The sequence below is a fragment of the Melanotaenia boesemani genome, chromosome 1 (genome assembly GCF_017639745.1).
Source record: "Melanotaenia boesemani isolate fMelBoe1 chromosome 1, fMelBoe1.pri, whole genome shotgun sequence".
Taxonomy (NCBI): Eukaryota; Metazoa; Chordata; class Actinopteri; order Atheriniformes; family Melanotaeniidae; genus Melanotaenia; species Melanotaenia boesemani.
In genome coordinates this window covers 16,050,992-16,061,510 of record NC_055682.1, presented here as the reverse complement: position 1 = coordinate 16,061,510, position 10,519 = coordinate 16,050,992, and the positions used below count along the sequence as shown (strand labels likewise).

The 10,519-nt window shown below is 42.4% G+C and overlaps 1 long non-coding RNA gene across 1 annotated transcript; it reads left to right on the top strand.

Moving 5' to 3' along the window:
- Window positions 1-986: 986 nt before the first annotated feature.
- Window positions 987-1,833, top strand: LOC121646026. The gene is made up of 2 exons (XR_006011549.1): window positions 987-1,614; window positions 1,698-1,833. It is a non-coding gene; the product is annotated as an uncharacterized LOC121646026 (long non-coding RNA).
- Window positions 1,834-10,519: the final 8,686 nt, after the last annotated feature.

The window sequence follows — 10,519 nt, the reverse complement described above, 5'->3', positions numbered from 1 at the left end:
GCGGATCTAAGGCAGTTTAAATGACAAAAGGGACTCCAATTCTCGACTCTACGTTCGGACCACAGGATGTGGGGGTTATGCTGGGCCAACCAGGGAAATCCAAGGATCAGGGGAGCACTGGAAATAGGGAAAAGGAAAAACTCAAGGAGCTCCCTGTGGTTTCCAGACACTATCAGGGAAATAGGTTTGGTCTTATGCGTGATCTTTGTTAAAAGTCCCCCGTCCAGAGCTGTGACTGTAATGGGCGACGGCAGAGACTCCAGAGGAAGAGCGAGTCGGGAGGCGACACCCGGGTCCAGGAGATTTTGTTCAGCCCCAGAGTCGACTAGGGCCGCGAGTTCGTGAGTGGTGTTGCCCGACTGGATCACAACAGGAAGGGTGAGACGTGGAGGAATGAGTTCTTGCGTCCCGCCCACCAGTACTCCCGCCCTTACTGGTGGGCTCTGTCTTTTGGCCGTACTGGGCATGCAGCGATGAAATGGTCCTTGGAGCTGCAATACACACATTCATTTGCCCTTATGCGGCGGAGTCGCTCCTCGGGACTGAGGCGGGCCCGTCCGATCTGCATGGGCTCCGGTGGTTCCTCTATTGTGGGTGACTGAACTGTTGATTTAGGTCTGGGAGGAAAAGGAGTTAATTCACCGAGTGAACGCCGGGTGGTTGAGCTGCTGGTGCGGACGTTCCGCTCCCTTCTCCGCTCCGCCATACGGTTGTCTAAGCGGATCACCAGGGTGACAAACTCCTCAAACGAAGATGGTATTTCTCTGGACGCCAGCAGATCCTTCATTTGACTGTTGAGCGCGTTCTGTAGAACGCCGTGAAGAACCGTAGAAGACCAACCCGTCTCAGCTGCTAGAATGTGGAACTCGATCATAAAGTCCGCCGCTGACTGATTCCCCTGTCTGAGGTTTAGAAGCCGCTGTATCGCACTCTCCTCATATTGAGGATGGTGAAAAGCCTTCTTAAAGTCATCCAGAAAGGTGGCAAATGGAAGAGTATCCAGGGAATTAAAACGGAAATAAGCCAGGGCCCATTCTAACGCCCTGTCTCGGAGTAGACCGATTATGTAGGAGATCCTCGAGGCGTCCGAGGAGAAGGAGCGCGGAGAACGAGAAATGGCCAAGTTGCATTGAAGCAGAAAACCACCACACTTCACGGGATCACCTGAAAAATGATCTGGAGTGGGGAATGAGGCGTCCCGAAACACTGGCTCACTAGTGACAGGATGAGGAACTGGAGGATCAGCCGGAGGAGATGTTTCCTGAGGTGGAGCAGAGAGTCGCTTGTGGATATCCTCCAATAATCCAAAAACCTGACCCAAGCGGAGATTTGTGGTGGCCTGTTGCTCGTCCAGGGAACGTAAAGCCTTCTCGTGCTCACCAAGCATTTGTCCCTGTTTGGACAAAGCCGATTTCCAGGCGTCTGCTGAGTCCATCTTGTTGGCCAGATTATACTGTCACGGCTGGATTCAGCCGTCGGAAGGAGGGAAGCAGGACCCAAATAGCAGACGAGATAATCGTAAATGGCAGAACAGGTTTATTTCACACAAGGGATCTGGATGGTCCGAGCTGGAGAGTGTCCGGGGTTCAGGTTCTCTGGGAGGAGAGGAAAATGGTGAGTGGAGTTCTAAACAACAGAATCCTGTGATGCCAAGCTGGTGAGCGGCTTACGGTATCCAAATGTAAACTGGAATGAAGGAGGAGGTAGGCTGTCACGGCTGGATCCTGAGCTGAAGGGTGGAAGGGCGAGCAGGCAGGTGGCAAGGTTTACAGCTGACGATCGGAGGAGGAGGACTGGAGGTCAGATGACTGGAATGCTGGAGTGTATCAAGGCTGGAGAAGAGGTGAGAAAGCAACGGTAAGTATACTAGACAGGAACAGTATTATTACTGGTAGCGGCCTGATTTACCACAAGAACAGTGAGATAATCTGGCGAGGTCTGGTTGCTCCTGCAGTCCTCATAAAGGGAGGCTTGATGAGGGTTGATGGAAAGCAGCTGCGGAGGAAAGAGCAGACCGGACTCCGCCCCAGGCTGACTGAAACCTGCACAGCCCCACCTAAAGCTCAGGTAGAGAAGGACATGTTGCAGAACCGTGACATTCACTTTGTAGAACAGTCACCATTCAGTGCTTCAGCTCTAAAAATATCACACTACTACAGAAAAGGGTTGTGATCTTGATGATCTCCACTTACATGATGACAATATGTGGATTGCCCTGGATATAAGATAATGGTATTTACTATAAATACTCATCTTGTGCAGGTGGGCACACACATGGAAATCCGCGTCTCACATTTGTCCTTTTGATTAATCTGGATTATTTCAGGTGAAAGTGTTTCAACTTATTTCCTTATATGAGTTGAGGGTAGTTATACAGTAACAAGTGAGAATTTTTTTTTTTCATCCAGACATATGTTACGTACTGCATGAGAGGTTCTTTGATACCAACCCAGAGTTCCATTGCTAACAAAAAAGGACCACTGCTCAGTTAAATCATAACTAAATAAATCAATAAATAAATAAATATAAGGGGGGTTATTAAAAACTGGGATGGGATGTCCTATAAAAATAATAAACCAATAAATGAATAAAGATCATGTAAAAATAAAATGGGAATTAAATGGTTCAAAGCAAGATCCTTGCCTCACAGACCCGCTGCCTAACACCTTTGATGCATCAGTTGTTGCCTGGACCTAGGCCCTTTGGCTGCCTGCGGTGCCGAAACTCCTCCACTCCCCTCCTTTGCCAACACCGGAAAATTTCCCTCTCTGTCCTTCTCTGGTCCTCATTATCTTTCATTCCACAAATCTTTTATATTTCCTTGACAGTGTCTGTGGCTCCAACCACAGAGTTTCCCACTTCCTCGGCCCTTCTCTTTTCCTCAGCTGTTCTCCATTCTGTCCTTCTCTTTCTACCACACCTGTTTTTAATAGGTCGTTACCTGACGATCCACCAGCCAATCCAGTGGAAGTTGAAGGTCATGTGTCACCTGCTGTAAATTAGCTTATTAGTGTTGTCCCAGTTCATTAAAACAATTAATAACATACCATTAAAAACTCACAGCAGACTTAATAGCCTAAAACAGTCCAACACATACAAGCAAACCCTGGGACAAAGTCTACACATGCAAATTGTAGTCCAGTCATATTTCCACACTTTGACACGTAATGCAGCACTTTCAAATGGACTGGAATAAAGCGTAATGCCATGTTTTATTTTAACTCAGGCATCAAAGTTTTCTCAGTAAAATTAAAATCCACTTTAATGTGGCCCAAACAACCCCTGACTTAGAAAATCCAAGATCTGCTACTGGGACAGAGAATTGCATCAAGCTGGGAAAATTTTCAAATGTGGTGGTCATTGCGCTTCACATCAATCATCAACTAATTCAAAATGTAATGTAATGAGTGATTAGTTTCATTAGAATTGTTTTTATGTCCATTGTATTTATGACACATGATGATTATACCAACAATTTTAGAAAAATAAGATTTTTGATTTGGCTTTTTAGTCTGAACCTTTTGTGGATGTAGGTTGCACAACGAGATGTTTAGTTTTTTTTCATCCCTTCTAGTCATGTTAGACATAAATATTAAAGTGAATAGATGGAAGAAAGGAGAAGGCTTAATGAATACAGCGTAGGACAAAAATTAGCCAAGCTTTGTAACTAGACACTCTGAAGCACTGACTCATTCTAATCAGAGATGCCCTTTAATGAGAAGTTCTGTGAATATAAGTGGTTTTATTAAGAAAGGCACAGGAGGATGGAAAAGTCAAGGGTCACGCCCGCTCACCTCTTTGGGCTTTGTTCTCCATTACCAGTGTGGTATACAGTGTTAATGGTTCTGTTTGCATTATGTTCCAACATCAAAGAGGAGCCTCATTTTCTTTCTCTTTAGTGGGAGAGCGGGTGAAGCAGCTGAAGAGGTGTGTGTGTTTGAGAAGACTGGTGAGAGTGTGAAAGGATGATGCTGTTGAGGGATAATGTGTGTTTTTTGGTTGCTAAGGAACTGTCTGGCAGACTGTCAGAATAAACAGAAGCAGAGAAAAGGATCAACGTAGAAAACCTATTTAGGATTTTTGTAAAGTCAGAGCAGATTCTTAAAACTTTTCACAAAAGAATTAAGTTGAACATAAACGAAGGGAGTGAGAGTGTATTACACATTTTTAATTTCACAAATTGAGTGAAGTCACAATAAGCAGTCATGAAAATCTAAAGTCAGTTTGAATAGAACAAGAAAAACATGCACTTTCAGGGTTTTCACTTTAATGTTTTCATTTGTCTAGTCTATTTTGTTTTATAGCTTTTAACTTTTATTTGCTAGAAATGTTAGAAAGTTGTTGAAAGAACTTGCATGTAAATATAAAATACAGTCTCACAGCAAAACATAAATATGAAAGCATAGTGTATTCATTTGTGTTCACAGACACCATTTCTGCTTTTTTTGTCATGCTGCCATTCACAAAAAATACTCCACACATTATCACTTTATTTCATGGTACAGGCAAAAGATGACATTCAAGATTTAAGAGGAGACAAAGTATGCATTTGGGGGTTAGAGGGATGAAACGTTACAAACAACTGTCAAGCAACTGACCTCAGCAACTAAATGTGTTAATTCTTTACACTGCCCACAGTGAAATAAGCAAAAGAGAATGTTTCTTTTTTATTTATTTTTTTTTTTTCTTCTTATTTTCCTTGCAATAATAATAAAAAGAATTTTATTTTTTTTTGTATAAATTGGTTTGTGTGGTGGAATCATCAGCCAGTTCCAGTTCAGAAGAGTGTGGTGATGCTGAGGGGCTTCACACCATACATTATCGAACTGTACCAACTGTCTAGCGAGTCAGACTCTGAGTCTGAGAGTGACAGTAGAGAAACAAACATGGCAGCAGCAGTAGCAAACACACAGCAGGGGAGCACAGATTGATATGCCTTTGTTACAGATGTTACAAAGAAATTATTTGTTCACAAATGTCATTTATTTAAAAAACATTTCTCTAATAAAATAGAACTATATACAAGAAAACTGAAATATTTAACTGATACTGTGATAGGAATACTGTGTAATTAAAGTAATTTGACATTATTTTAATTACCATTAGAATTTAAATGATTTGAATGGTGGTGGTTCTTTGGTTATAACATAGTTGAGCATGCTTATAGGTAAATGGAAACAACTTTTTGGTTAAATATTGCCATCATTTGTTACATAAGATTATTTATTCTAACCCCAGCCATGCATTTTTCATGGGTGGGAACAAAGTAGAAAAGGAAAAATGAGTGGAAATGAGAGAAAATCAACAGACAGAAAAATAGCTTGTAATGGATACATCTCAAATCGGAAATCTCTCACTTAATGGTCCAGGATTTAATTCTATCCAGCAAATTTATCCTTAATGGCAACTATCTTATTCAGCACAAATTCAATGAAAAGACGCTGAAAAGATGTTTAACAGCTTTGCCAGACGTCTATTCAACATTGGGATTTGGTTGAAAAGTGTGAGGTAAAAATGTGTCTTTTTCATGATGTAGTAAAGGTATTTTATTTTATTTCTTTTATTTTTACTTATTTACTTATTTTTTTACTTGTCCTGTCTAGCACCGTAGCAAGCAATATATATGTATGTATATATATATATGATAGAATAGAATAGAATAGAATAGAATAGAATAGAATAGAATAGAATAGAAATACCTTATTAATCCCTTTGGAGAGTCCTCAGGGAAATTTGGGTACCAGCAGCAATACAACACCAACAGTAAAGCAGGATAAGCACAAGATATAATATATACAGGTATAAAGTAAAATAAATAATAATAAATAATAATAATAATAATAATAATAAATAATATATATATATATATATATTATTTTGTTTACTATTTATTTATTTATTTATTTTTTACTTTAAATTATGGTATTTACATATTCTTACATATTATTTATTCCTTATTCTTTATTCTTTATTATTCATTTGTTTACACATTATCATAACTCCCCCACCCAGAATGGGCCAGCACCCACCACAATGTTCCAGTCGCACACACCGGGGAACCAGGGCACCATCGTCTACTACCCCTATGCCCATACCCTGTTTGTGAAGTTGGTTGTTTGCAATTAAAATTGAGGGGCAGTAACAACAATGGGAACGAGGCCGCATGGACTGCTCCCCCTGCACTGCACTACATGGAACGCCCCCTAAATGTTGTTTGTGTGCTGTGCTTTTTGTGTTTTGATGTCTAATCTGTAATTAAAACTGAAAGGCGAGTCGCCACAGGGTGCAGTCAATCAGGCCACTTAGATGGCCCTCTCCACTCCACCCAGCGTGAGGTGCATGCCTCCCTACACAACACCCTACATATGTGCATGTGAGAGAGTATGGAAGGAGAGTGGTCCAGGGATGTTAGTCCAGAAGGAAGTGAACTTCCTTCCAGAAGGTGAGCCACTGGTGACAGTAGGCTCCCATGTTGCTCTGGAAGGGCCCCCAGGGTATGGCTCTAATCGGGCTTTAAAACTTAGGCCCGACAAGGATCAAGCCCGACAGATTTCACCCGAGCCGAGCCTGACATTTTGATTGACATCTTTTTAAAAGCCTGAACCCGTTTACAGCCCGACATTTTTCAAATGTGCACTGCATGCACGCACACAGCTTTTTTGCCTTTTGTCAATAATGAGTGATTCATACATTTAAACATAATTTATTCATGACTAACATAAAGTTGGAACAAAAAAACAAAAGTCCTCCGTTAACATCGTTATGTCAACTAGGCAACTGAAAACTGAATTTGCCCCTTCTCTCAACAATCACCAATGCAAATATGAATAGGCCAACACGCTAAAAAAAACAAGTCTTTCTAAACTAATTAAATCCAGATAAATAGTAACTTAAGATGGGTGTTTAGCAGTAACATTAAAACAGAAGCTTTGCGGGATTTGCGTCAGCCTTTCTCTCCACAATCCGGCCTCAATGAGACAGTTAACAGCATCTAACAAAAGGATAATAGGCAATTAACAAATAAATTAGTATTTATAGTCTGTCTACATTATGCATTTAAGACTCAATTAATTATTTACTCATCAATATTAAGCTACATGTTTATGTGGAGGAAAATGATTGAATCCACTGTGGATGGCTTCAGCACAGTCCTGCGCTCAGAGATGGTGCGTCCAACAGCACTGAACACCCTTTCATTGCTGCTGCTACTGGCATGCATAGTACTGATCTGGCTATATTTGCAAGTTTCAGGTAGGATGGTTTGTTAATCTTCCACCAGTCAAGATCACCCATTTCATTTTCTATGACAGCAGTTTCAATGTAGCGAGTGACCTTGTCATCTTCCCAGTCAGCTTGACTGGTTAAATTTCGGCCAGAGGAATGTTGCGATCTTGTGGATGTCCTGTATTATCACTTTCTCCCACCAGAGACACATGCGATTAAGTGTTGGATACTTGTCTCCCTCAAGTTCCCGCTGTGCTTCATAGAAGGGCTTCAAAAAGTCCATCAAAAAGCCCAGTGTGTCTGGTGCTATTTTTTCAATGCGCGTGCTCTCCCCCCACGCCTCCAGCTTTTCGTGGAGCTCGTGATAAATGCCCTGTATAGAACTCAGTGTGAGGTACACTGTACTGAACTGAGTGTCGCCCATTTGCAGCAATGTTGTTGACAACTGCACAGCCAGTCCAGACTGTTTAACGTACCTCACTAATGATTTAGCTGCTGAAATGGTTTCTCCTATGTCTGGAGCACCGTCGCTTTGGATAACTCGGCAATGTCGAGTCCGTGGCGCAGTAGTGTATTAATGACATGGTCAGTGCAGTCCAATCTCTGGTATGGCCGCAGAGCTAATTTAATATTTGCCCCCTCATTGGTCACCCATACAATTTTGCTGAGAGAGGAAGCATCAAGGTCATTTTTTGTCACCAGTAGTTTCAATATTTCCCGTCTGATATTTTCTCCAGTCTTTGCCTCTTCCAAAGGGAACATTGTAGCTGTCAGGGTTTTATTCACCAGCTTCATATCCTCACTTATGAAATGGCATGTGATTGTCCTCTGTCCACATGTCTGTGGTCATTGCTACTGTGCCCTCCTTCAACAAAGACTTAAGTTTCTGTACTAAAGCTTCTCTCTTTTCCTCTGCCATGTCAGTGCACATCTTTGCAATTGTCACGTCACGGGGAATAACAGAGTTTACTGGTACTCTCCCATATGCAGCCCCAATATTTATTAGCTCTTGCGCCAGCTCTTCAAACCCCTGTCCATTTACAATATTAAAAGGCCTAATGTCTTTACAGCAAAAGCTGATACACTTCTCTGTCAATGTTTGTTTCATCTTTGCAGGGATGGGTTTTGATGCCTTAAAAAACGTTGTGATTTTATGTTGATCCTGGGCACTGGCATGTGTTGAACAGCTTCGATCAATGTGCCTTTTCAGCGATGAATTCCATGTCGTTTTGCTGTTGTATTTCAACAGAATGTCGCATCTTTTGCATTCCACATAACCCACTGGCTCATTACTGTTGTTATACACATGGTCAAAACTTTTCCACACCTCAGACTTTGCTTTCGCTGCAGGTGGAATCAAAACATAATTGCCAGAGGCTAAATTCCGTTTCACCTCCTCAGCATCCATTTCCGCATCTCCCTAACGCTAATTGAAACTCATCACCTGACCACTCATTTACCGCGCAAGCCCGAGTCCGACCTGAGCCCATTTAAAGTGAGAGAAATTAAGCCCGAACCCACAAAACCCTTTGGGTCCCGTCGGGTCCCGTCGGGTCCTGTCGGGTCCCGGGCAAAGATCTTGAGCTCTACCCCAGGGCAAGACAAGTCAGGAGCAGCCAGGACACACAGCGGCCATAGCCAGTGAGCCGCCACCAACCCCAGAAGACACAGACCCACCACTTGCCAAGGGGGAAAGGAGAGGAGGGGGAGGAGAACAGTGGGAGAACCCAGACCCACGGCCCACCACCTCTCCCTAGAGGAGGAAGGACAGATGCAGAATAGGCCTCCTTGGTGTTGGCATAAAACAAGTCCAATATTTTATTGTCTCTGGTGGGACAGGTGATGTTCTGTGTCTATGTTGGCAGAACAGATGATGGAGAGGCATGATTGAAGTCCCAAGAGATAAGGAAGAGGGCCTGTTGGTGCTGTGTCGGCAGCCTGCTGGAGACCGCTAGCAGGTTGTCAGAGGATATGTCCGCATTAGCAGAAGGGGTAGTGTATGCTGCTATCACAATAACCTGTGAACTCTCATGGCATATAATATGACTTCATGCTAACTGCCAACTGTTCAATGTCTCTGTTGCACAGTTCCTCTAGCTGAACAGCCAACAATAGAAGTTAGTCAACATTAATGTGCTTATACATTTAATACATACAATTTTCTGAATCACGGAGGTGATCTCTCATTCTCCACCACCTTGGGAGGTGTTGGTGCCCCTTGCGACCTAAGGGTCTCCAGCCCATAATCTGTACAGATGTATCTGTACACTGAGTGTCTATCTATCTTCTTGGTTATGGCCTTCTATGTATTTTTTTCCAGTCAGTATCTTACACCCAGCTATAAGGTGTTGGATTGTTTCAGGGGCTTCTTTACATAGACTGTACCTAAGAGCCTGCCTGGTATGGTAGATATGGGCCTCTATAACTCTGGTGCTTAAGGCTTGCTCCTGTGCTGCTATGATTATTGTTTCTGTGCTGTCCTTCAGTCCAGCCCTCTCTAGCTATTGGTAGTACTTGTTTATATCCACCACTTTGGCTATCTGTCAGTGACACATCCCATGTAGGGGTTTTTCCTGCCACAGTGGTTCTTCCAACTCCTTCTCCTCCAGTGACCATTGCCTGAGACAATCACTAAGTGCTTCAGCTCTTGGAGCCATCTTCCTGAGGTATTAGTGGAGCTTGGATGTTTCATGTTGGATAGTGGCCCTGATGCTCACTAGTCCTTGGCTACCATCTTTGCACTTATTGTAGAGCCTCTAGAATATGTATGTATATTTATGGACTCTAGACACCTTCCATGTTTTGTGAGCAGCTTTCATGTCATAACATATGTGGCCTGAACTTCCTCCTTTGGCCAGCTTATTATCCCAGCAGGGTATCTGGTCACTGGCAGAGCAAAGCTGTTAATTGTCTGGATTTTGTTCGTGCTATTGCGCTGACTTCTCAGGACTTGCTTTACCAGTTGGGAATGCCCTCTCTTTGTCACCATTCAGCCGCATTTCTCCAGTCGACATAACATTCCAATGTTATTGCTGTATATCCTCGTGGTGTTGATCAGTGTGCCAATGTCTTCACATTCTTAGCCTTTAGCAACCATGGGGATTGACGGTGATGGTACTGTATATATACAGTAGATTTTAAGGAAGTAAAATTGTGTTTGTTTTATAACGAAAATCTAAAAGCCCATTTTGAACTAAATTGATCAACTAAAATACATTTGCAATAGGATTTTTCTAAGATATACTTAATTCTTTTTATGACATTTTTCCCCATATCATTATTTTAAACCCTTAGA